This window comes from Lissotriton vulgaris, chromosome 8 (assembly GCF_964263255.1).
Source record: "Lissotriton vulgaris chromosome 8, aLisVul1.2, whole genome shotgun sequence".
Taxonomy (NCBI): domain Eukaryota; kingdom Metazoa; phylum Chordata; class Amphibia; order Caudata; family Salamandridae; genus Lissotriton; species Lissotriton vulgaris.
In genome coordinates, this window is record NC_141696.1 from 153,446,823 (window position 1) to 153,470,405 (window position 23,583).

A 23,583-nucleotide genomic window follows, 5' to 3' on the forward strand; every position below is an offset into this window, starting at 1 on the left:
TCCTTCCTCAACACCCCTTCTCACTCACTCGCTCTATCACTTGTGCTCTTTCCCCTTGCTCTGCATTTCATAGTGGAAACATCTCTTGAATGGAGCATTAGAAAATGAGGTTACATAAAATTAACAATCTACTTATTGGAAACCAAAAATATCACAAGACTGAATGTAACCCATTTCATTAAAAAAAGGGACTTTTTAAGCACCCCCCAAAAAACACATAAAACACCACGAGTGCTAGAAGTATATTATACGAGCTTGAAGACAGAATTGGGCAAATTAATTTGCAGTTGAAACTGAAGTTTGTTACTTATTCAGATATTATATGCACTGCCAATTTTTAGCTGAGATTCTAAAAGAACTCAGAGACAAAATGGACTTAAAGTTTTGTCAGAAGTGGGATTCGAACCCACGCCTCCAGGAGAGACTGCGGCCTTAACGCAGCGCCTTAGACCACTCGGCCATCCTGACCACATTTGCTTGATCATCTACAGAGAGGGAAAGATATTGTGAACCAAAAAAGCACACATCTTAGGTCATGAGTGGCTAGAGCAAGAAAAAAACTCACTGCACTTTTCCAAGTAGACAACCATATAAGCCCATGTGAGGGAAATGATCAGATTTTTTCTCTCTCAAGAAAAAAGTAGAGTAAACACACAATTGTCAGAAGTGGGATTTGAACCCAAGCCTCCAGAAGAGACTGCGACCTGAACGCAGCGCCTTAGACCACTCGGCCATCCTGACTTGCATTTTCGGAACCTTCCACAGGCCAGACAGCCATGCAAGTGGGGTACCGAAAAGGCATGCCCTCAATTTATTTATCCTATTATAAGTACTTCCAACAGATATTTGAACAATCCATAGAGAGCAGTACCTATGAAGAACTCTTTAGACCTTTAAGGCGTACAAAGAGAAAGTGCTATTAACCAGCCACTTGAAAGGCCCAAAGCTGCTTTGAAATTGAGTCAACAGCCACCTCTTGGCTAGCTAAAGCAAATTCAACAAGGAATTTCAATGTCACAACATAGGGTGCAATACGCAAATCTAAGCAGCCCCTGATCACAGCCCTGAGGAAATTGCCGTAAGTGTGCTGGAGTCCAACTGTCTACCAGATGCTAGGCATTCTTCCATATTTGCATGGCCTGTCTGGCCAGGGCATACAAGAGCATGACTCTTCCAGATGAGCTCTTACATGGGTCCTATGCTCATATAGTAAGGACTGCACTTTGTCAGCAAGACTTTATACAACCGAAATATATGAGAAACCCCAGCTCTCTTGACTAGATGAGGACGGAATCACATCCTAGGTGAAGACCAACAGATGCAACTTCCATCAGATGTTAAACTGAAAAAGGAGATTACATCTCCAAAAGTCATGTCAGAAGTGGGATTCGAACCCACGCCTCCAGAGGAGACTGCGGCCTAAACACAGCACCTTAGACCACTCGGCCATCCTGACAGTGCAGAGTCTTAAGAAATGTATAAAAGTCACTCAGAAATTTCTGCCTCCATGCAAGCCTGAAATAATTTAAACCTTCAAACACAAGGTGCAACTTTATGCACAGGACAATAAACACAGAAGATCACATGTGAAAGCATTTCATTTCACAGGTGTACAATTTTTATGCTTTTAGAATACCTCATACCTCTCACCAGCTATTTAGGGTCCTGTATCCTACTCACAAAATTACCTTGCCTGCGACCTCTCTCTCTACACAAACAACTACTGCACAGGAAGTAGGAAGGCAGAAGGTGGGGCATATTATGCAAATGTATGCTGTCATTGTGCCTTGCAGATTCATGCAGGATTTCTAGATCGTTGCTGGATACAAGAGAGCAGACCTTGTTTCAGATCAACTGTCCCTAGCAGGGAACGTCTGAGCACATGCAGTCTTTTGCTCTCTAGCCCCTGGCCTGTGACTTACCCTCACTGGCTGAGGCGTGAATTTCTGCATACCATCGTTGCATAGATGGTACGTTTGTGGTCAGTTTGGGATGGGTGGGAGGTCAAAAGCAGGGAAAAGTATGTCGCCTTCACTTCTAGTCTCCTCTTCTAGGCCTACCTGCCGTTCACTCACTCTGTCTTTGTTTCATTCTCTCCTTCCTCAACACCCCTTCTCACTCACTCGCTCTATCACTTGTGCTCTTTCCCCTTGCTCTGCATTTCATAGTGGAAACATCTCTTGAATGGAGCATTAGAAAATGAGGTTACATAAAATTAACAATCTACTTATTGGAAACCAAAAATATCACAAGACTGAATGTAACCCATTTCATTAATAAAAGGGACTTTTTAAGCACCCCCCAAAAAAACATAAAACACCACGAGTGCTAGAAGAATATTATACGAGCTTGAAGACAGAATTGGGCAAATCAATTTGCAGTTGAAACTGAAGTTTGTTACTTATTCAGATATTATATGCACTGCCAATTTTTAGCTGAGATTCTAAAAGAACTCAGAGACAAAATGGACTTAAAGTTTTGTCAGAAGTGGGATTCGAACCCACGCCTCCAGGAGAGACTGCGGCCTTAACGCAGCGCCTTAGACCACTCGGCCATCCTGACCACATTTGCTTGATCATCTACAGAGAGGGAAAGATATTGTGAACCAAAAAAAGCACACAACTTAGGTCATAAGTGGCTAGAGCAAGAAAAAAACTCACTGCACTTTTCCAAGTAGACAACCATATAAGCCCATGTGAGGGAAATGATCTGATTTTTTCTCTCCCAAGAAAAAAGTAGAGTAAACACACAATTGTCAGAAGTGGGATTTGAACCCACGCCTCCAGAAGAGACTGCGACCTGAACGCAGCGCCTTAGACCACTCAGCCATCCTGACTTGCATTTGTGGAACCTTCCACAGGCCAGACAGCCATGCAAGTGGGGTACCGAAAAGGCATGCCCTCAATTTATTTATCCTATTATAAGTACTTCCAACAGATCTTTGAACAATCCATAGAGAGCAGTACCTATGAAGAACTCTTTAGACCTTTAAGGCGTACAAAGAGAAAGTGCTATTAACCAGCCACTTGAAAGGCCCAAAGCTGCTTTGAAATTGAGTCAACAGCCACCTCTTGGCTAGCTGAAGCAAATTCAACAAGGAATTTCAATGTCACAACATAGGGTGGAATACGCAAATCTAAGCAGCCCCTGATCACAGCCCTGAGGAAATTGCCGTAAGTGTGCTGGAGTCCAACTGTCTACCAGATGCTAGGCATTCTTCCATATTTGCATGGCCTGTCTGGCCAGGGCATACAAGAGCATGACTCTTCCAGATGAGCTCTTACATGGGTCCTATGCTCATATAGTAAGGACTGCACTTTGTCAGCAAGACTTTATACAACCAAAATATATGAGAAACCCCAGCTCTCTTGACTAGATGAGGACGGAATCACATCCCAGGTGAAGACCAACAGATGCAACTTCCATCAGATGTTAACCTGAAAAAGGAGATTACATCTCCAAAAGTCATGTCAGAAGTGGGATTCGAACCCACGCTTCCAGAGGAGACTGCGGCCTAAACACAGCGCCTTAGACCACTCGGCCATCCTGACAGTGCAGAGTCTTAAGAAATTTATAAAAGTCACTCAGAAATTTCTGCCTCCATGCAAGCCTGGAATAATTTAAACCTTCAAACACAAGGTGCAACTTTATGCACAGGACAATAAACACAGAAGATCACATGTGAAAGCATTTCATTTCACAGGTGTACAATTTTTATGCTTTTAGAATACCTCATACCTCTCACCAGCTATTTAGGGTCCTGTATCCTACTCACAAAATTACCTTGCCTGCGACCTCTCTCTCTACACAAACAACTACTGCACAGGAAGTAGGAAGGCAGAAGGTGGGGCATATTATGCAAATGTATGCTGTCATTGTGCCTTGCAGATTCATGCAGGATTTCTAGATCGTTGCTGGATACAAGAGAGCAGACCTTGTTTCAGATCAACTGTCCTTAGCAGGGAACGTCTGAGCACATGCAGTCTTTTGCTCTCTAGCCCCTGGCCTGGGACTTACCCTCACTGGCTGAGGCGTGAATTTCTGCATACCAACGTTGCATAGATGGTACGTTTGTGGTCGGTTTGGGATGGGTGGGAGGTCAAAAGCAGGGAAAAGTATGTCGCCTTCACTTCTAGTCTCCTCTTCTAGGCCAACCTGCCGTTCACTCACTCTGTCTTTGTTTCATTCTCTCCTTCCTCAACACCCCTTCTCACTCACTCGCTCTATCACTTGTGCTCTTTCCCCTTGCTCTGCATTTCATAGTGGAAACATCTCTTGAATGGAGCATTAGAAAATGAGGTTACATAAAATTAACAATCTACTTATTGGAAACCAAAAATATCACAAGACTGAATGTAACCCATTTCATTAATAAAAGGGACTTTTTAAGCACCCCCCAAAAAACACATAAAACACCACGAGTGCTAGAAGAATATTATACGAGCTTGAAGACAGAATTGGGCAAATTAATTTGCAGTTGAAACTGAAGTTTGTTACTTATTCAGATATTATATGCACTGCCAATTTTTAGCTGAGATTCTAAAAGAACTCAGAGACAAAATGGACTTAAAGTTTTGTCAGAAGTGGGATTCGAACCCACGCCTCCAGGAGAGACTGCGGCCTTAACGCAGCGCCTTAGACCACTCGGCCATCCTGACCACATTTGCTTGATCATCTACAGAGAGGGAAAGATATTGTGAACCAAAAAAAGCACACAACTTAGGTCATGAGTGGCTAGAGCAAGAAAAAAACTCACTGCACTTTTCCAAGTAGACAACCATATAAGCCCATGTGAGGGAAATGATCTGATTTTTTCTCTCCCAAGAAAAAAGAAGAGTAAACACACAATTGTCAGAAGTGGGATTTGAACCCACGCCTCCAGAAGAGACTGCGACCTGAACGCAGCGCCTTAGACCACTCGGCCATCCTGACTTGCATTTGTGGAACCTTCCACAGGCCAGACAGCCATGCAAGTGGGGTACCGAAAAGGCATGCCCTCAATTTATTTATCCTATTATAAGTACTTCCAACAGATCTTTGAACAATCCATAGAGAGCAGTACCTATGAAGAACTCTTTAGACCTTTAAGGCGTACAAAGAGAAAGTGCTATTAACCAGCCACTTGAAAGGCCCAAAGCTGCTTTGAAATTGAGTCAACAGCCACCTCTTGGCTAGCTAAAGCAAATTCAACAAGGAATTTCAATGTCACAACATAGGGTGGAATACTCAAATCTAAGCAGCCCCTGATCACAGCCCTGAGGAAATTGCCGTAAGTGTGCTGGAGTCCAACTGTCTACCAGATGCTAGGCATTCTTCCATATTTGCATGGCCTGTCTGGCCAGGGCATACAAGAGCATGACTCTTCCAGATGAGCTCTTACATAGGTCCTATGCTCATATAGTAAGGACTGCACTTTGTCAGCAAGACTTTATACAACCGAAATATATGAGAAACCCCAGCTCTCTTGACTAGATGAGGACGGAATCACATCCCAGGTGAAGACCAACAGATGCAACTTCCATCAGATGTTAACCTGAAAAAGGAGATTACATCTCCAAAAGTCATGTCAGAAGTGGGATTCGAACCCACGTCTCCAGAGGAGACTGCAGCCTAAACACAGCACTTTAGACCACTCGGCCATCCTGACAGTTCAGAGTCTTAAGAAATGTATAAAAGTCACTCAGAAATTTCTGCCTCCATGCAAGCCTGAAATAATTTAAACCTTCAAACACAAGGTGCAACTTTATGCACAGGACAATAAACACAGAAGATCACATGTGAAAGCATTTCATTTCACAGGTGTACAATTTTTATGCTTTTAAAATACCTCATACCTCTCACCAGCTATTTAGGGTCCTGTATCCTACTCACAAAATTACCTTGCCTGCGACCTCTCTCTCTACACAAACAACTACTGCACAGGAAGTAGGAAGGCAGAAGGTGGGGCATATTATGCAAATGTATGCTGTCATTGTGCCTTGCAGATTCATGCAGGAATTCTAGATCCTTGCTGGATACAAGAGAGCCGACCTTGTTTCAGATCAACTGTCCCTAGCAGGGAACGTCTGAGCACATGCAGTCTTTTGCTCTCTATCCCCTGGCCTGGGACTTACCCTCACTGGCTGAGGCGTGAATTACTGCATACCAACGTTGCATAGATGGTACGTTTGTGGTCGGTTTGGGATGGGTGGGAGGTCAAAAGCATGGAAAAGTATGTCGCCTTCACTTCTAGTCTCCTCTTCTAGGCCTACCTGCCGTTCACTCACTCTGTCTTTGTTTCATTCTCTCCTTCCTCAGCACCCCTTCTCACTCACTCGCTCTATCACTTGTGCTCTTTCCCCTTGCTCTGCATTTCATAGTGGAAACATCTCTTGAATGGAGCATTAGAAAATGAGGTTACATAAAATTAACAATCTACTTATTGGAAACCAAAAATATCACAAGACTGAATGTAACCCATTTCATTAATAAAAGGGACTTTTTAAGCACCCCCCAAAAAACACATAAAACACCACGAGTGCTAGAAGAATATTATACGAGCTTGAAGACAGAATTGGGCAAATCAATTTGCAGTTGAAACTGAAGTTTGTTACTTATTCAGATATTATATGCACTGCCAATTTTTAGCTGAGATTCTAAAAGAACTCAGAGACAAAATGGACTTAAAGTTTTGTCAGAAGTGGGATTCGAACCCACGCCTCCAGGAGAGACTGCGGCCTTAACGCAGCGCCTTAGACCACTCGGCCATCCTGACCACATTTGCTTGATCATCTACAGAGAGGGAAAGATATTGTGAACCAAAAAAAGCACACATCTTAGGTCATGAGTGGCTAGAGCAAGAAAAAAACTCACTGCACTTTTCCAAGTAGACAACCATATAAGCCCATGTGAGGGAAATGATCAGATTTTTTCTCTCTCAAGAAAAAAGTAGAGTAAACACACAATTGTCAGAAGTGGGATTTGAACCCATGCCTCCAGAAGAGACTGCGACCTGAACGCAGCGCCTTAGACCACTCGGCCATCCTGACTTGCATTTGTGGAACCTTCCACAGGCCAGACAGCCATGCAAGAGGGGTACCGAAAAGGCATGCCCTCAATTTATTTATCCTATTATAAGTACTTCCAACAGATCTTTGAACAATCCATAGAGAGCAGTACCTATGAAGAACTCTTTAGACCTTTAAGGCGTACAAAGAGAAAGTGCTATTAACCAGCCACTTGAAAGGCCCAAAGCTGCTTTGAAATTGAGTCAACAGCCACCTCTTGGCTAGCTAAAGCAAATTCAACAAGGAATTTCAATGTCACAACATAGGGTGGAATACGCAAATCTAAGCAGTCCCTGATCACAGCCCTGAGGAAATTGCCGTAAGTGTGCTGGAGTCCAACTGTCTACCAGATGCTAGGCATTCTTTCATATTTGCATGGCCTGTCTGGCCAGGGCATACAAGAGCATGACTCTTCCAGATGAGCTCTTACATGGGTCCTATGCTCATATAGTAAGGACTGCACTTTGTCAGCAAGACTTTATACAACCGAAATATATGAGAAACCCCAGCTCTCTTGACTAGATGAGGACGGAATCACATCCCAGGTGAAGACCAACAGATGCAACTTCCATCAGATGTTAACCTGAAAAAGGAGATTACATCTCCAAAAGTCATGTCAGAAGTGGGATTCGAACCCACGCCTCCAGAGGAGACTGCGCCCTAAACACAGCGCCTTAGACCACTCGGCCATCCTGACAGTGCAGAGTCTTAAGAAATGTATAAAAGTCAATCAGAAATTTCTGCCTCCATGCAAGCCTGAAATAATTTAAACCTTCAAACACAAGGTGCAACTTTATGCACAGGACAATAAACACAGAAGATCACATGTGAAAGCATTTCATTTCACAGGTGTACAATTTTTATGCTTTTAGAATACCTCATACCTCTCACCAGCTATTTAGGGTCCTGTATCCTACTCACAAAATTACCTTGCCTGCGACCTCTCTCTCTACACAAACAACTACTGCACAGGAAGTAGGAAGGCAGAAGGTGGGGCATATTATGCAAATGTATGCTGTCATTGTGCCTTGCAGATTCATGCAGGATTTCTAGATCCTTGCTGGATACAAGAGAGCAGACCTTGTTTCAGATCAACTGTCCCTAGCAGGGAACGTCTGAGCACATGCAGTCTTTTGCTCTCTAGCCCCTGGCCTGGGACTTACCCTCACTGGCTGAGGCGTGAATTTCTGCATACCAACGTTGCATAGATGGTACGTTTGTGGTCGGTTTGGGATGGGTGGGAGGTCAAAAGCAGGGAAAAGTATGTCGCCTTCACTTCTAGTCTCCTCTTCTAGGCCTACCTGCCGTTCACTCACTCTGTCTTTGTTTCATTCTCTCCTTCCTCAACACCCCTTCTCACTCACTCGCTCTATCACTTCTGCTCTTTCCCCTTGCTCTGCATTTCATAGTGGAAACATCTCTTGAATGGAGCATTAGAAAATGAGGTTACATAAAATTAACAATCTACTTATTGGAAACCAAAAATATCACAAGACTGAATGTAACCCATTTCATTAATAAAAGGGACTTTTTAAGCACCCCCCAAAAAAAACATAAAACACCACGAGTGCTAGAAGAATATTATACGAGCTTGAAGACAGAATTGGGCAAATTAATTTGCAGTTGAAACTGAAGTTTGTTACTTATTCAGATATTATATGCACTGCCAATTTTTAGCTGAGATTCTAAAAGAACTCAGAGACAAAATGGACTTAAAGTTTTGTCAGAAGTGGGATTCGAACCCACGCCTCCAGGAGAGACTGCGGCCTTAACGCAGCGCCTTAGACCACTCGGCCATCCTGACCACATTTGCTTGATCATCTACAGAGAGGGAAAGATATTGTGAACCAAAAAAAGCACACAACTTAGGTCATGAGTGGCTAGAGCAAGAAAAAAACTCACTGCACTTTTCCAAGTAGACAACCATATAAGCCCATGTGAGGGAAATGATCTGATTTTTTCTCTCCCAAGAAAAAAGTAGAGTAAACACACAATTGTCAGAAGTGGGATTTGAACCCACGCCTCCAGAAGAGACTGCGACCTGAACGCAGCGCCTTAGACCACTCGGCCATACTGACTTGCATTTGTGGAACCTTCCACAGGCCAGACAGCCATGCAAGTGGGGTACCGAAAAGGCATGCCCTCAATTTATTTATCCTATTATAAGTACTTCCAACAGATCTTTGAACAATCCATAGAGAGCAGTACCTATGAAGAACTCTTTAGACCTTTAAGGCGTACAAAGAGAAAGTGCTATTAACCAGCCACTTGAAAGGCCCAAAGCTGCTTTGAAATTGAGTCAACAGCCACCTCTTGGCTAGCTAAAGCAAATTCAACAAGGAATTTCAATGTCACAACATAGGGTGGAATACGCAAATCTAAGCAGCCCCTGATCACAGCCCTGAGGAAATTGCCGTAAGTGTGCTGGAGTCCAACTGTCTACCAGATGCTAGGCATTCTTCCATATTTGCATGGCCTGTCTGGCCAGGGCATACAAGAGCATGACTCTTCCAGATGAGCTCTTACATGGGTCCTATGCTCATATAGTAAGGACTGCACTTTGTCAGCAAGACTTTATACAACCGAAATATATGAGAAACCCCAGCTCTCTTGACTAGATGAGGACGGAATCACATCCCAGGTGAAGACCAACAGATGCAACTTCCATCAGATGTTAACCTGAAAAAGGAGATTACATCTCCAAAAGTCATGTCAGAAGTGGGATTCGAACCCACGCCTCCAGAGGAGACTGCGGCCTAAACACAGCGCCTTAGACCACTCGGCCATCCTGACAGTGCAGAGTCTTAAGAAATGTATAAAAGTCACTCAGAAATTTCTGCCTCATGCAAGCCTGAAATAATTTAAACCTTCAAACACAAGGTGCAACTTTATGCACAGGACAATAAACACAGAAGATCACATGTGAAAGCATTTCATTTCACAGGTGTACAATTTTTATGCTTTTAAAATACCTCATACCTCTCACCAGCTATTTAGGGTCCTGTATCCTACTCACAAAATTACCTTGCCTGCGACCTCTCTCTCTACACAAACAACTACTGCACAGGAAGTAGGAAGGCAGAAGGTGGGGCATATTATGCAAATGTATGCTGTCATTGTGCCTTGCAGATTCATGCAGGATTTCTAGATCCTTGCTGGATACAAGAGAGCAGACCTTGTTTCAGATCAACTGTCCCTAGCAGGGAACGTCTGAGCACATGCAGTCTTTTGCTCTCTAGCCCCTGGCCTGGGACTTACCCTCACTGGCTGAGGCGTGAATTTCTGCATACCAACGTTGCATAGATGGTACGTTTGTGGTCGGTTTGGGATGGGTGGGAGGTCGAAAGCAGGGAAAAGTATGTCGCCTTCACTTCTAGTCTCCTCTTCTAGGCCTACCTGCCGTTCACTCACTCTGTCTTTGTTTCATTCTCTCCTTCCTCAACACCCCTTCTCACTCACTCGCTCTATCACTTGTGCTCTTTCCCCTTGCTCTGCATTTCATAGTGGAAACATCTCTTGAATGGAGCATTAGAAAATGAGGTTACATAAAATTAACAATCTACTTATTGGAAACCAAAAATATCACAAGACTGAATGTAACCCATTTCATTAATAAAAGGGACTTTTTAAGCACCCCCCAAAAAACACATAAAACACCACGAGTGCTAGAAGAATATTATGCGAGCTTGAAGACAGAATTGGGCAAATTAATTTGCAGTTGAAACTGAAGTTTGTTACTTATTCAGATATTATATGCACTGCCAATTTTTAGCTGAGATTCTAAAAGAACTCAGAGACAAAATGGACTTAAAGTTTTGTCAGAAGTGGGATTTGAACCCACGCCTCCAGGAGAGACTGCGGCCTTAACGCAGCGCCTTAGACCACTCGGCCATCCTGACCACATTTGCTTGATCATCTACAGAGAGGAAAAGATATTGTGAACCAAAAAAAGCACACATCTTAGGTCATGAGTGGCTAGAGCAAGAAAAAAACTCACTGCACTTTTCCAAGCAGACAACCATATAAGCCATTGTGAGGGAAATGATCTGATTTTTTCTCTCTCAAGAAAAAAGTAGAGTAAACACACAATTGTCAGAAGTGGGATTTGAACCCACGCCTCCAGAAGAGACTGCGACCTGAACGCAGCGCCTTAGACCACCCGGCCATACTGACTTGCATTTGTGGTACCTTCCACAGGCCAGACAGCCATGCAAGTGGGGTACCGAAAAGGCATGCCCTCAATTTATTTATCCTATTATAAGTACTTCCAACAGATCTTTGAACAATCCATAGAGAGCAGTACCTATGAAGAACTCTTTAGACCTTTAAGGCGTACAAAGAGAAAGTGCTATTAACCAGCCACTTGAAAGGCCCAAAGCTGCTTTGAAATTGAGTCAACAGCCACCTCTTGGCTAGCTAAAGCAAATTCAACAAGGAATTTCAATGTCACAACATAGGGTGGAATACGCAAATCTAAGCAGCCCCTGATCACAGCCCTGAGGAAATTGCCGTAAGTGTGCTGGAGTCCAACTGTCTACCAGATGCTAGGCATTCTTCCATATTTGCATGGCCTGTCTGGCCAGGGCATACAAGAGCATGACTCTTCCAGATAAGCTCTTACATGGGTCCTATGCTCATATAGTAAGGACTGCACTTTGTCAGCAAGACTTTATACAACCGAAATATATGAGAAACCCCAGCTCTCTTGACTAGATGAGGACGGAATCACATCCCAGGTGAAGACCAACAGATGCAACTTCCATCAGATGTTAACCTGAAAAAGGAGATTACATCTCCAAAAGTCATGTCAGAAGTGGGATTCGAACCCACGCCTCCAGAGGAGACTGCGGCCTAAACACAGCACTTTAGACCACTCGGCCATCCTGACAGTGCAGAGTCTTAAGAAATGTATAAAAGTCACTCAGAAATTTCTGCCTCCATGCAAGCCTGAAATAATTTAAACCTTCAAACACAAGGTGCAACTTTATGCACAGGACAATAAACACAGAAGATCACATGTGAAAGCATTTCATTTCACAGGTGTACAATTTTTATGCTTTTAAAATACCTCATACCTCTCACCAGCTATTTAGGGTCCTGTATCCTACTCACAAAATTACCTTGCCTGCGACCTCTCTCTCTACACAAACAACTACTGCACAGGAAGTAGGAAGGCAGAAGATGGGGCATATTATGCAAATGTATGCTGTCATTGTGCCTTGCAGATTCATGTAGGAATTCTAGATCCTTGCTGGATACAAGAGAGCCGACCTTGTTTCAGATCAACTGTCCCTAGCAGGGAACGTCTGAGCACATGCAGTCTTTTGCTCTCTATCCCCTGGCCTGGGACTTACCCTCACTGGCTGAGGCGTGAATTACTGCATACCAACGTGGCATGGATGGTACGTTTGTGGTCGGTTTGGGATGGGTGGGAGGTCAAAAGCATGGAAAAGTATGTCGCCTTCATTTCTAGTCTCCTCTTCTAGGCCTACCTGCCGTTCACTCACTCTGTCTTTGTTTCATTCTCTCCTTCCTCAACACCCCTTCTCACTCACTCGCTCTATCACTTGTGCTCTTTCCCCTTGCTCTGCATTTCATAGTGGAAACATCTCTTGAATGGAGCATTAGAAAATGAGGTTACATAAAATTAACAATCTACTTATTGGAAACCAAAAATATCACAAGACTGAATGTAACCCATTTCATTAATAAAAGGGACTTTTTAAGCACCCCCCAAAAAACACATAAAACACCACGAGTGCTAGAAGAATATTATGCGAGCTTGAAGACAGAATTGGGCAAATTAATTTGCAGTTGAAACTGAAGTTTGTTACTTATTCAGATATTATATGCACTGCCAATTTTTAGCTGAGATTCTAAAAGAACTCAGAGACAAAATGGACTTAAAGTTTTGTCAGAAGTGGGATTTGAACCCACGCCTCCAGGAGAGACTGCGGCCTTAACGCAGCGCCTTAGACCACTCGGCCATCCTGACCACATTTGCTTGATCATCTACAGAGAGGAAAAGATATTGTGAACCAAAAAAAGCACACATCTTAGGTCATGAGTGGCTAGAGCAAGAAAAAAACTCACTGCACTTTTCCAAGCAGACAACCATATAAGCCATTGTGAGGGAAATGATCTGATTTTTTCTCTCTCAAGAAAAAAGTAGAGTAAACACACAATTGTCAGAAGTGGGATTTGAACCCACGCCTCCAGAAGAGACTGCGACCTGAACGCAGCGCCTTAGACCACCCGGCCATACTGACTTGCATTTGTGGTACCTTCCACAGGCCAGACAGCCATGCAAGTGGGGTACCGAAAAGGCATGCCCTCAATTTATTTATCCTATTATAAGTACTTCCAACAGATCTTTGAACAATCCATAGAGAGCAGTACCTATGAAGAACTCTTTAGACCTTTAAGGCGTACAAAGAGAAAGTGCTATTAACCAGCCACTTGAAAGGCCCAAAGCTGCTTTGAAATTGAGTCAACAGCCACCTCTTGGCTAGCTAAAGCAAATTCAACAAGGAATTTCAATGTCACAACATAGGGTGGAATACGCAAATCTAAGCAGCCCCTGATCACAGCCCTGAGGAAATTGCCGTAAGTGTGCTGGAGTCCAACTGTCTACCAGATGCTAGGCATTCTTACATATTTGCATGGCCTGTCTGGCCAGGGCATACAAGAGCATGACTCTTCCAGATAAGCTCTTACATGGGTCCTATGCTCATATAGTAAGGACTGCACTTTGTCAGCAAGACTTTATACAACCGAAATATATGAGAAACCCCAGCTCTCTTGACTAGATGAGGACGGAATCACATCCCAGGTGAAGACCAACAGATGCAACTTCCATCAGATGTTAACCTGAAAAAGGAGATTACATCTCCAAAAGTCATGTCAGAAGTGGGATTCGAACCCACGCCTCCAGAGGAGACTGCGGCCTAAACACAGCACTTTAGACCACTCGGCCATCCTGACAGTGCAGAGTCTTAAGAAATGTATAAAAGTCACTCAGAAATTTCTGCCTCCATGCAAGCCTGAAATAATTTAAACCTTCAAACACAAGGTGCAACTTTATGCACAGGACAATAAACACAGAAGATCACATGTGAAAGCATTTCATTTCACAGGTGTACAATTTTTATGCTTTTAAAATACCTCATACCTCTCACCAGCTATTTAGGGTCCTGTATCCTACTCACAAAATTACCTTGCCTGCGACCTCTCTCTCTACACAAACAACTACTGCACAGGAAGTAGGAAGGCAGAAGATGGGGCATATTATGCAAATGTATGCTGTCATTGTGCCTTGCAGATTCATGTAGGAATTCTAGATCCTTGCTGGATACAAGAGAGCCGACCTTGTTCCAGATCAACTGTCCCTAGCAGGGAACGTCTGAGCACATGCAGTCTTTTGCTCTCTATCCCCTGGCCTGGGACTTACCCTCACTGGCTGAGGCGTGAATTACTGCATACCAACGTGGCATGGATGGTACGTTTGTGGTCGGTTTGGGATGGGTGGGAGGTCAAAAGCATGGAAAAGTATGTCGCCTTCATTTCTAGTCTCCTCTTCTAGGCCTACCTGCCGTTCACTCACTCTGTCTTTGTTTCATTCTCTCCTTCCTCAACACCCCTTCTCACTCACTCGCTCTATCACTTGTGCTCTTTCCCCTTGCTCTGCATTTCATAGTGGAAACATCTCTTGAATGGAGCATTGGAAAATGAGGTTACATAAAATTAACAATCTACTTATTGGAAACCAAAAATATCACAAGACTGAATGTAACCCATTTCATTAATAAAAGGGACTTTTTAAGCACCCCCCAAAAAACACATAAAACACCACGAGTGCTAGAAGAATATTATACGAGCTTGAAGACAGAATTGGGCAAATTAATTTGCAGTTGAAACTGAAGTTTGTTACTTATTCAGATATTATATGCACTGCCAATTTTTAGCTGAGATTCTAAAAGAACTCAGAGACAAAATGGACTTAAAGTTTTGTCAGAAGTGGGATTCGAACCCACGCCTCCAGGAGAGACTGCGGCCTTAACGCAGCGCCTTAGACCACTCGGCCATCCTGACCACATTTGCTTGATCATCTACAGAGAGGAAAAGATATTGTGAACCAAAAAAAGCACACATCTTAGGTCATGAGTGGCTAGAGCAAGAAAAAAACTCACTGCACTTTTCCAAGCAGACAACCATATAAGCCATTGTGAGGGAAATGATCTGATTTTTTCTCTCTCAAGAAAAAAGTAGAGTAAACACACAATTGTCAGAAGTGGGATTTGAACCCACGCCTCCAGAAGAGACTGCGACCTGAACGCAGCGCCTTAGACCACTCGGCCATACTGACTTGCATTTGTGGAACCTTCCACAGGCCAGACAGCCATGCAAGTGGGGTACCGAAAAGGCATGCCCTCAATTTATTTATCCTATTATAAGTACTTCCAACAGATCTTTGAACAATCCATAGAGAGCAGTACCTATGAAGAACTCTTTAGACCTTTAAGGCGTACAAAGAGAAAGTGCTATTAACCAGCCACTTGAAAGGCCCAAAGCTGCTTTGAAATTGAGTCAACAGCCACCTCTTGGCTAGCTAAAGCAAATTCAACAAGGAATTTCAATGTCACAACATAGGGTGGAATACGCAAATCTAAGCAGCCCCTGATCACAGCCCTGAGGAAATTGCCGTAAGTGTGCTGGAGTCCAACTGTCTACCAGATGCTAGGCATTCTTCCATATTTGCATGGCCTGTCTGGCCAGGGCATACAAGAGCATGACTCTTCCAGATAAGCTCTTACATGGGTCCTATGCTCATATAGTAAGGACTGCACTTTGTCAGCAAGACTTTATACAACCGAAATATATGAGAAACCCCAGCTCTCTTGACTAGATGAGGACGGAATCACATCCCAGGTGAAGACCAACAGATGCAACTTCCATCAGATGTTAACCTGAAAAAGGAGATTACATCTCCAAAAGTCATGTCAGAAGTGGGATTCGAACCCACGCCTCCAGAGGAGACTGCGGCCTAAACACAGCACTTTAGACCACTCGGCCATCCTGACAGTGCAGAGTCTTAAGAAATGTATAAAAGTCACTCAGAAATTTCTGCCTCCATGCAAGCCTGAAATAATTTAAACCTTCAAACACAAGGTGCAACTTTATGCACAGGACAATAAACACAGAAGATCACATGTGAAAGCATTTCATTTCACAGGTGTACAATTTTTATGCTTTTAAAATACCTCATACCTCTCACCAGCTATTTAGGGTCCTGTATCCTACTCACAAAATTACCTTGCCTGCGACCTCTCTCTCTACACAAACAACTACTGCACAGGAAGTAGGAAGGCAGAAGATGGGGCATATTATGCAAATGTATGCTGTCATTGTGCCTTGCAGATTCATGCAGGAATTCTAGATCCTTGCTGGATACAAGAGAGCCGACCTTGTTTCAGATCAACTGTCCCTAGCAGGGAACGTCTGAGCACATGCAGTCTTTTGCTCTCTATCCCCTGGCCTGGGACTTACCCTCACTGGCTGAGGCGTGAATTACTGCATACCAACGTTGCATAGATGGTACGTTTGTGGTCGGTTTGGGATGGGTGGGAGGTCAAAAGCATGGAAAAGTATGTCGCCTTCACTTCTAGTCTCCTCTTCTAGGCCTACCTGCCGTTCACTCACTCTGTCTTTGTTTCATTCTCTCCTTCCTCAACACCCCTTCTCACTCACTCGCTCTATCACTTGTGCTCTTTCCCCTTGCTCTGCATTTCATAGTGGAAACATCTCTTGAATGGAGCATTGGAAAATGAGGTTACATAAAATTAACAATCTACTTATTGGAAACCAAAAATATCACAAGACTGAATGTAACCCATTTCATTAAAAAAAGGGACTTTTTAAGCACCCCCCAAAAAACACATAAAACACCACGAGTGCTAGAAGAATATTATACGAGCTTGAAGACAGAATTGGGCAAATTAATTTGCAGTTGAAACTGAAGTTTGTTACTTATTCAGATATTATATGCACTGCCAATTTTTAGCTGAGATTCTAAAAGAACTCAGAGACAAAATGGACTTAAAGTTTTGTCAGAAGTGGGATTCGAACCCACGCCTCCAGGAGAGACTGCGGCCTTAACGCAGCACCTTAGACCACTCGGCCATCCTGACCACATTTGCTTGATCATCTACAGAGAGGGAAAGATATTGTGAACCAAAAAAAGCACACATCTTAGGTCATGAGTGGCTAGAGCAAGAAAAAAACTCACTGCACTTTTCCAAGTAGACAACCATATAAGCCCATGTGAGGGAAATGATCAGATTTTTTCTCTCTCAAGAAAAAAGTAGAGTAAACACACAATTGTCAGAAGTGGGATTTGAACCCAAGCCTCCAGAAGAGACTGCGACCTGAACGCAGCGCCTTAGACCACTCGGCCATCCTGACTTGCATTTTCAGAACCTTCCACAGGCCAGACAGCCATGCAAGTGGGGTACCGAAAAGGCATGCCCTCAATTTATTTATCCTATTATAAGTACTTCCAACAGATATTTGAACAATCCATAGAGAGCAGTACCTATGAAGAACTCTTTAGACCTTTAAGGCGTACAAAGAGAAAGTGCTATTAACCAGCCACTTGAAAGGCCCAAAGCTGCTTTGAAATTGAGTCAACAGCCACCTCTTGGCTAGCTAAAGCAAATTCAACAAGGAATTTCAATGTCACAACATAGGGTGCAATACGCAAATCTAAGCAGCCCCTGATCACAGCCCTGAGGAAATTGCCGTAAGTGTGCTGGAGTCCAACTGTCTACCAGATGCTAGGCATTCTTCCATATTTGCATGGCCTGTCTGGCCAGGGCATACAAGAGCATGACTCTTCCAGATGAGCTCTTACATGGGTCCTATGCTCATATAGTAAGGACTGCACTTTGTCAGCAAGACTTTATACAACCGAAATATATGAGAAACCCCAGCTCTCTTGACTAGATGAGGACGGAATCACATCCTAGGTGAAGACCAACAGATGCAACTTCCATCAGATGTTAAACTGAAAAAGGAGATTACATCTCCAAAAGTCATGTCAGAAGTGGGATTCGAACCCACGCCTCCAGAGGAGACTGCGGCCTAAACACAGCACCTTAGACCACTCGGCCATCCTGACAGTGCAGAGTCTTAAGAAATGTATAAAAGTCACTCAGAAATTTCTGCCTCCATGCAAGCCTGAAATAATTTAAACCTTCAAACACAAGGTGCAACTTTATGCACAGGACAATAAACACAGAAGATCACATGTGAAAGCATTTCATTTCACAGGTGTACAATTTTTATGCTTTTAGAATACCTCATACCTCTCACCAGCTATTTAGGGTCCTGTATCCTACTCACAAAATTACCTTGCCTGCGACCTCTCTCTCTACACAAACAACTACTGCACAGGAAGTAGGAAGGCAGAAGGTGGGGCATATTATGCAAATGTATGCTGTCATTGTGCCTTGCAGATTCATGCAGGATTTCTAGATCCTTGCTGGATACAAGAGAGCAGACCTTGTTTCAGATCAACTGTCCCTAGCAGGGAACGTCTGAGCACATGCAGTCTTTTGCTCTCTAGCCCCTGGCCTGTGACTTACCCTCACTGGCTGAGGCGTGAATTTCTGCATACCATCGTTGCATAGATGGTACGTTTGTGGTCAGTTTGGGATGGGTGGTAGGTCAAAAGCAGGGAAAAGTATGTCGCCTTCACTTCTAGTCTCCTCTTCTAGGCCTACCTGCCGTTCACTCACTCTGTCTTTGTTTCATTCTCTCCTTCCTCAACACCCCTTCTCACTCACTCGCTCTATCACTTGTGCTCTTTCCCCTTGCTCTGCATTTCATAGTGGAAACATCTCTTGAATGGAGCATTAGAAAATGAGGTTACATAAAATTAACAATCTACTTATTGGAAACCAAAAATATCACAAGACTGAATGTAACCCATTTCATTAAAAAAAGGGACTTTTTAAGCACCCCCCAAAAAACACATAAAACACCACGAGTGCTAGAAGAATATTATACGAGCTTGAAGACAGAATTGGGCAAATTAATTTGCAGTTGAAACTGAAGTTTGTTACTTATTCAGATATTATATGCACTGCCAATTTTTAGCTGAGATTCTAAAAGAACTCAGAGACAAAATGGACTTAAAGTTTTGTCAGAAGTGGGATTCGAACCCACGCCTCCAGGAGAGACTGCGGCCTTAACGCAGCGCCTTAGACCACTCGGCCATCCTGACCACATTTGCTTGATCATCTACAGAGAGGGAAAGATATTGTGAACCAAAAAAAGCACACATCTTAGGTCATGAGTGGCTAGAGCAAGAAAAAAACTCACTGCACTTTTCCAAGTAGACAACCATATAAGCCCATGTGAGGGAAATGATCAGATTTTTTCTCTCTCAAGAAAAAAGTAGAGTAAACACACAATTGTCAGAAGTGGGATTTGAACCCAAGCCTCCAGAAGAGACTGCGACCTGAACGCAGCGCCTTAGACCACTCGGCCATCCTGACTTGCATTTTCGGAACCTTCCACAGGCCAGACAGCCATGCAAGTGGGGTACCGAAAAGGCATGCCCTCAATTTATTTATCCTATTATAAGTACTTCCAACAGATATTTGAACAATCCATAGAGAGCAGTACCTATGAAGAACTCTTTAGACCTTTAAGGCGTACAAAGAGAAAGTGCTATTAACCAGCCACTTGAAAGGCCCAAAGCTGCTTTGAAATTGAGTCAACAGCCACCTCTTGGCTAGCTAAAGCAAATTCAACAAGGAATTTCAATGTCACAACATAGGGTGCAATACGCAAATCTAAGCAGCCCCTGATCACAGCCCTGAGGAAATTGCCGTAAGTGTGCTGGAGTCCAACTGTCTACCAGATGCTAGGCATTCTTCCATATTTGCATGGCCTGTCTGGCCAGGGCATACAAGAGCATGACTCTTCCAGATGAGCTCTTACATGGGTCCTATGCTCATATAGTAAGGACTGCACTTTGTCAGCAAGACTTTATACAACCGAAATATATGAGAAACCCCAGCTCTCTTGACTAGATGAGGACGGAATCACATCCTAGGTGAAGACCAACAGATGCAACTTCCATCAGATGTTAAACTGAAAAAGGAGATTACATCTCCAAAAGTCATGTCAGAAGTGGGATTCGAACCCACGCCTCCAGAGGAGACTGCGGCCTAAACACAGCACCTTAGACCACTCGGCCATCCTGACAGTGCAGAGTCTTAAGAAATGTATAAAAGTCACTCAGAAATTTCTGCCTCCATGCAAGCCTGAAATAATTTAAACCTTCAAACACAAGGTGCAACTTTATGCACAGGACAATAAACACAGAAGATCACATGTGAAAGCATTTCATTTCACAGGTGTACAATTTTTATGCTTTTAGAATACCTCATACCTCTCACCAGCTATTTAGGGTCCTGTATCCTACTCACAAAATTACCTTGCCTGCGACCTCTCTCTCTACACAAACAACTACTGCACAGGAAGTAGGAAGGCAGAAGGTGGGGCATATTATGCAAATGTATGCTGTCATTGTGCCTTGCAGATTCATGCAGGATTTCTAGATCCTTGCTGGATACAAGAGAGCAGACCTTGTTTCAGATCAACTGTCCCTAGCAGGGAACGTCTGAGCACATGCAGTCTTTTGCTCTCTAGCCCCTGGCCTGTGACTTACCCTCACTGGCTGAGGCGTGAATTTCTGCATACCATCGTTGCATAGATGGTACGTTTGTGGTCAGTTTGGGATGGGTGGGAGGTCAAAAGCAGGGAAAAGTATGTCGCCTTCACTTCTAGTCTCCTCTTCTAGGCCTACCTGCCGTTCACTCACTCTGTCTTTGTTTCATTCTCTCCTTCCTCAACACCCCTTCTCACTCACTCGCTCTATCACTTGTGCTCTTTCCCCTTGCTCTGCATTTCATAGTGGAAACATCTCTTGAATGGAGCATTAGAAAATGAGGTTACATAAAATTAACAATCTACTTATTGGAAACCAAAAATATCACAAGACTGAATGTAACCCATTTCATTAATAAAAGGGACTTTTTAAGCACCCCCCAAAAAAACATAAAACACCACGAGTGCTAGAAGAATATTATACGAGCTTGAAGACAGAATTGGGCAAATCAATTTGCAGTTGAAACTGAAGTTTGTTACTTATTCAGATATTATATGCACTGCCAATTTTTAGCTGAGATTCTAAAAGAACTCAGAGACAAAATGGACTTAAAGTTTTGTCAGAAGTGGGATTCGAACCCACGCCTCCAGGAGAGACTGCGGCCTTAACGCAGCGCCTTAGACCACTCGGCCATCCTGCCCACATTTGCTTGATCATCTACAGAGAGGGAAAGATATTGTGAACCAAAAAAAGCACACAACTTAGGTCATAAGTGGCTAGAGCAAGAAAAAAACTCACTGCACTTTTCCAAGTAGACAACCATATAAGCCCATGTGAGGGAAATGATCTGATTTTTTCTCTCCCAAGAAAAAAGTAGAGTAAACACACAATTGTCAGAAGTGGGATTTGAACCCACGCCTCCAGAAGAGACTGCGACCTGAACGCAGCGCCTTAGACCACTCAGCCATCCTGACTTGCATTTGTGGAACCTTCCACAGGCCAGACAGCCATGCAAGTGGGGTACCGAAAAGGCATGCCCTCAATTTATTTATCCTATTATAAGTACTTCCAACAGATCTTTGAACAATCCATAGAGAGCAGTACCTATGAAGAACTCTTTAGACCTTTAAGGCGTACAAAGAGAAAGTGCTATTAACCAGCCACTTGAAAGGCCCAAAGCTGCTTTGAAATTGAGTCAACAGCCACCTCTTGGCTAGCTGAAGCAAATTCAACAAGGAATTTCAATGTCACAACATAGGGTGGAATACGCAAATCTAAGCAGCCCCTGATCACAGCCCTGAGGAAATTGCCGTAAGTGTGCTGGAGTCCAACTGTCTACCAGATGCTAGGCATTCTTCCATATTTGCATGGCCTGTCTGGCCAGGGCATACAAGAGCATGACTCTTCCAGATGAGCTCTTACATGGGTCCTATGCTCATATAGTAAGGACTGCACTTTGTCAGCAAGACTTTATACAACCGAAATATATGAGAAACCCCAGCTCTCTTGACTAGATGAGGACGGAATCACATCCCAGGTGAAGACCAACAGATGCAACTTCCATCAGATGTTAACCTGAAAAAGGAGATTACATCTCCAAAAGTCATGTCAGAAGTGGGATTCGAACCCACGCCTCCAAAGGAGACTGCGGCCTAAACACAGCGCCTTAGACCACTCGGCCATCCTGACAGTGCAGAGTCTTAAGAAATTTATAAAAGTCACTCAGAAATTTCTGCCTCCATGCAAGCCTGAAATAATTTAAACCTTCAAACACAAGGTGCAACTTTATGCACAGGACAATAAACACAGAAGATCACATGTGAAAGCATTTCATTTCACAGGTGTACAATTTTTATGCTTTTAGAATACCTCATACCTCTCACCAGCTATTTAGGGTCCTGTATCCTACTCACAAAATTACCTTGCCTGCGACCTCTCTCTCTACACAAACAACTACTGCACAGGAAGTAGGAAGGCAGAAGGTGGGGCATATTATGCAAATGTATGCTGTCATTGTGCCTTGCAGATTCATGCAGGATTTCTAGATCGTTGCTGGATACAAGAGAGCAGACCTTGTTTCAGATCAACTGTCCTTAGCAGGGAACGTCTGAGCACATGCAGTCTTTTGCTCTCTAGCCCCTGGCCTGGGACTTACCCTCACTGGCTGAGGCGTGAATTTCTGCATACCAACGTTGCATAGATGGTACGTTTGTGGTCGGTTTGGGATGGGTGGGAGGTCAAAAGCAGGGAAAAGTATGTCGCCTTCACTTCTAGTCTCCTCTTCTAGGCCAACCTGCCGTTCACTCACTCTGTCTTTGTTTCATTCTCTCCTTCCTCAACACCCCTTCTCACTCACTCGCTCTATCACTTGTGCTCTTTCCCCTTGCTCTGCATTTCATAGTGGAAACATCTCTTGAATGGAGCATTAGAAAATGAGGTTACATAAAATTAACAATCTACTTATTGGAAACCAAAAATATCACAAGACTGAATGTAACCCATTTCATTAATAAAAGGGACTTTTTAAGCACCCCCCAAAAAACACATAAAACACCACGAGTGCTAGAAGAATATTATACGAGCTTGAAGACAGAATTGGGCAAATTAATTTGCAGTTGAAACTGAAGTTTGTTACTTATTCAGATATTATATGCACTGCCAATTTTTAGCTGAGATTCTAAAAGAACTCAGAGACAAAATGGACTTAAAGTTTTGTCAGAAGTGGGATTCGAACCCACGCCTCCAGGAGAGACTGCGGCCTTAACGCAGCGCCTTAGACCACTCGGCCATCCTGACCACATTTGCTTGATCATCTACAGAGAGGGAAAGATATTGTGAACCAAAAAAAGCACACAACTT

The 23,583-nt window shown here is 43.4% G+C and overlaps 25 non-coding genes across 25 annotated transcripts; all 25 read right to left on the reverse strand.

Annotated features, from left to right (window-relative positions):
• Positions 1 to 385: 385 nt before the first annotated feature.
• Positions 386 to 468, reverse strand: TRNAL-AAG (transfer RNA leucine (anticodon AAG)). Its single transcript has one exon. It is a non-coding gene; the product is annotated as a tRNA-Leu (tRNA).
• Positions 469 to 1,373: 905 nt separating this feature from the next.
• On the reverse strand, positions 1,374 to 1,456 carry TRNAL-UAG (transfer RNA leucine (anticodon UAG)). Its single transcript has one exon. It is a non-coding gene; the product is annotated as a tRNA-Leu (tRNA).
• Positions 1,457 to 2,479: 1,023 nt separating this feature from the next.
• Positions 2,480 to 2,562, reverse strand: TRNAL-AAG (transfer RNA leucine (anticodon AAG)). Its single transcript has one exon. It is a non-coding gene; the product is annotated as a tRNA-Leu (tRNA).
• A 191-nt stretch (positions 2,563 to 2,753) lies between these two features.
• On the reverse strand, positions 2,754 to 2,836 carry TRNAL-CAG (transfer RNA leucine (anticodon CAG)). The gene has a single exon. It is a non-coding gene; the product is annotated as a tRNA-Leu (tRNA).
• A 632-nt stretch (positions 2,837 to 3,468) lies between these two features.
• On the reverse strand, positions 3,469 to 3,551 carry TRNAL-UAG (transfer RNA leucine (anticodon UAG)). Its single transcript has one exon. It is a non-coding gene; the product is annotated as a tRNA-Leu (tRNA).
• A 1,024-nt stretch (positions 3,552 to 4,575) lies between these two features.
• Positions 4,576 to 4,658, reverse strand: TRNAL-AAG (transfer RNA leucine (anticodon AAG)). The gene has a single exon. It is a non-coding gene; the product is annotated as a tRNA-Leu (tRNA).
• A 191-nt stretch (positions 4,659 to 4,849) lies between these two features.
• TRNAL-CAG (transfer RNA leucine (anticodon CAG)) lies at positions 4,850 to 4,932 on the reverse strand. Its single transcript has one exon. It is a non-coding gene; the product is annotated as a tRNA-Leu (tRNA).
• A 1,739-nt stretch (positions 4,933 to 6,671) lies between these two features.
• On the reverse strand, positions 6,672 to 6,754 carry TRNAL-AAG (transfer RNA leucine (anticodon AAG)). The gene has a single exon. It is a non-coding gene; the product is annotated as a tRNA-Leu (tRNA).
• Positions 6,755 to 6,945: 191 nt separating this feature from the next.
• On the reverse strand, positions 6,946 to 7,028 carry TRNAL-CAG (transfer RNA leucine (anticodon CAG)). The gene has a single exon. It is a non-coding gene; the product is annotated as a tRNA-Leu (tRNA).
• Positions 7,029 to 7,660: 632 nt separating this feature from the next.
• Positions 7,661 to 7,743, reverse strand: TRNAL-UAG (transfer RNA leucine (anticodon UAG)). The gene has a single exon. It is a non-coding gene; the product is annotated as a tRNA-Leu (tRNA).
• A 1,024-nt stretch (positions 7,744 to 8,767) lies between these two features.
• TRNAL-AAG (transfer RNA leucine (anticodon AAG)) lies at positions 8,768 to 8,850 on the reverse strand. The gene has a single exon. It is a non-coding gene; the product is annotated as a tRNA-Leu (tRNA).
• Positions 8,851 to 9,041: 191 nt separating this feature from the next.
• Positions 9,042 to 9,124, reverse strand: TRNAL-CAG (transfer RNA leucine (anticodon CAG)). Its single transcript has one exon. It is a non-coding gene; the product is annotated as a tRNA-Leu (tRNA).
• A 632-nt stretch (positions 9,125 to 9,756) lies between these two features.
• Positions 9,757 to 9,839, reverse strand: TRNAL-UAG (transfer RNA leucine (anticodon UAG)). Its single transcript has one exon. It is a non-coding gene; the product is annotated as a tRNA-Leu (tRNA).
• Positions 9,840 to 10,862: 1,023 nt separating this feature from the next.
• TRNAL-AAG (transfer RNA leucine (anticodon AAG)) lies at positions 10,863 to 10,945 on the reverse strand. The gene has a single exon. It is a non-coding gene; the product is annotated as a tRNA-Leu (tRNA).
• Positions 10,946 to 12,958: 2,013 nt separating this feature from the next.
• On the reverse strand, positions 12,959 to 13,041 carry TRNAL-AAG (transfer RNA leucine (anticodon AAG)). The gene has a single exon. It is a non-coding gene; the product is annotated as a tRNA-Leu (tRNA).
• Positions 13,042 to 15,054: 2,013 nt separating this feature from the next.
• TRNAL-AAG (transfer RNA leucine (anticodon AAG)) lies at positions 15,055 to 15,137 on the reverse strand. Its single transcript has one exon. It is a non-coding gene; the product is annotated as a tRNA-Leu (tRNA).
• Positions 15,138 to 15,328: 191 nt separating this feature from the next.
• TRNAL-CAG (transfer RNA leucine (anticodon CAG)) lies at positions 15,329 to 15,411 on the reverse strand. The gene has a single exon. It is a non-coding gene; the product is annotated as a tRNA-Leu (tRNA).
• Positions 15,412 to 17,150: 1,739 nt separating this feature from the next.
• TRNAL-AAG (transfer RNA leucine (anticodon AAG)) lies at positions 17,151 to 17,233 on the reverse strand. The gene has a single exon. It is a non-coding gene; the product is annotated as a tRNA-Leu (tRNA).
• A 906-nt stretch (positions 17,234 to 18,139) lies between these two features.
• Positions 18,140 to 18,222, reverse strand: TRNAL-UAG (transfer RNA leucine (anticodon UAG)). Its single transcript has one exon. It is a non-coding gene; the product is annotated as a tRNA-Leu (tRNA).
• Positions 18,223 to 19,246: 1,024 nt separating this feature from the next.
• On the reverse strand, positions 19,247 to 19,329 carry TRNAL-AAG (transfer RNA leucine (anticodon AAG)). The gene has a single exon. It is a non-coding gene; the product is annotated as a tRNA-Leu (tRNA).
• Positions 19,330 to 20,235: 906 nt separating this feature from the next.
• Positions 20,236 to 20,318, reverse strand: TRNAL-UAG (transfer RNA leucine (anticodon UAG)). The gene has a single exon. It is a non-coding gene; the product is annotated as a tRNA-Leu (tRNA).
• A 1,023-nt stretch (positions 20,319 to 21,341) lies between these two features.
• Positions 21,342 to 21,424, reverse strand: TRNAL-AAG (transfer RNA leucine (anticodon AAG)). Its single transcript has one exon. It is a non-coding gene; the product is annotated as a tRNA-Leu (tRNA).
• A 191-nt stretch (positions 21,425 to 21,615) lies between these two features.
• TRNAL-CAG (transfer RNA leucine (anticodon CAG)) lies at positions 21,616 to 21,698 on the reverse strand. The gene has a single exon. It is a non-coding gene; the product is annotated as a tRNA-Leu (tRNA).
• Positions 21,699 to 22,330: 632 nt separating this feature from the next.
• Positions 22,331 to 22,413, reverse strand: TRNAL-UAG (transfer RNA leucine (anticodon UAG)). Its single transcript has one exon. It is a non-coding gene; the product is annotated as a tRNA-Leu (tRNA).
• Positions 22,414 to 23,437: 1,024 nt separating this feature from the next.
• On the reverse strand, positions 23,438 to 23,520 carry TRNAL-AAG (transfer RNA leucine (anticodon AAG)). The gene has a single exon. It is a non-coding gene; the product is annotated as a tRNA-Leu (tRNA).
• Between the last annotated feature and the right edge of the window lie 63 nt (positions 23,521 to 23,583).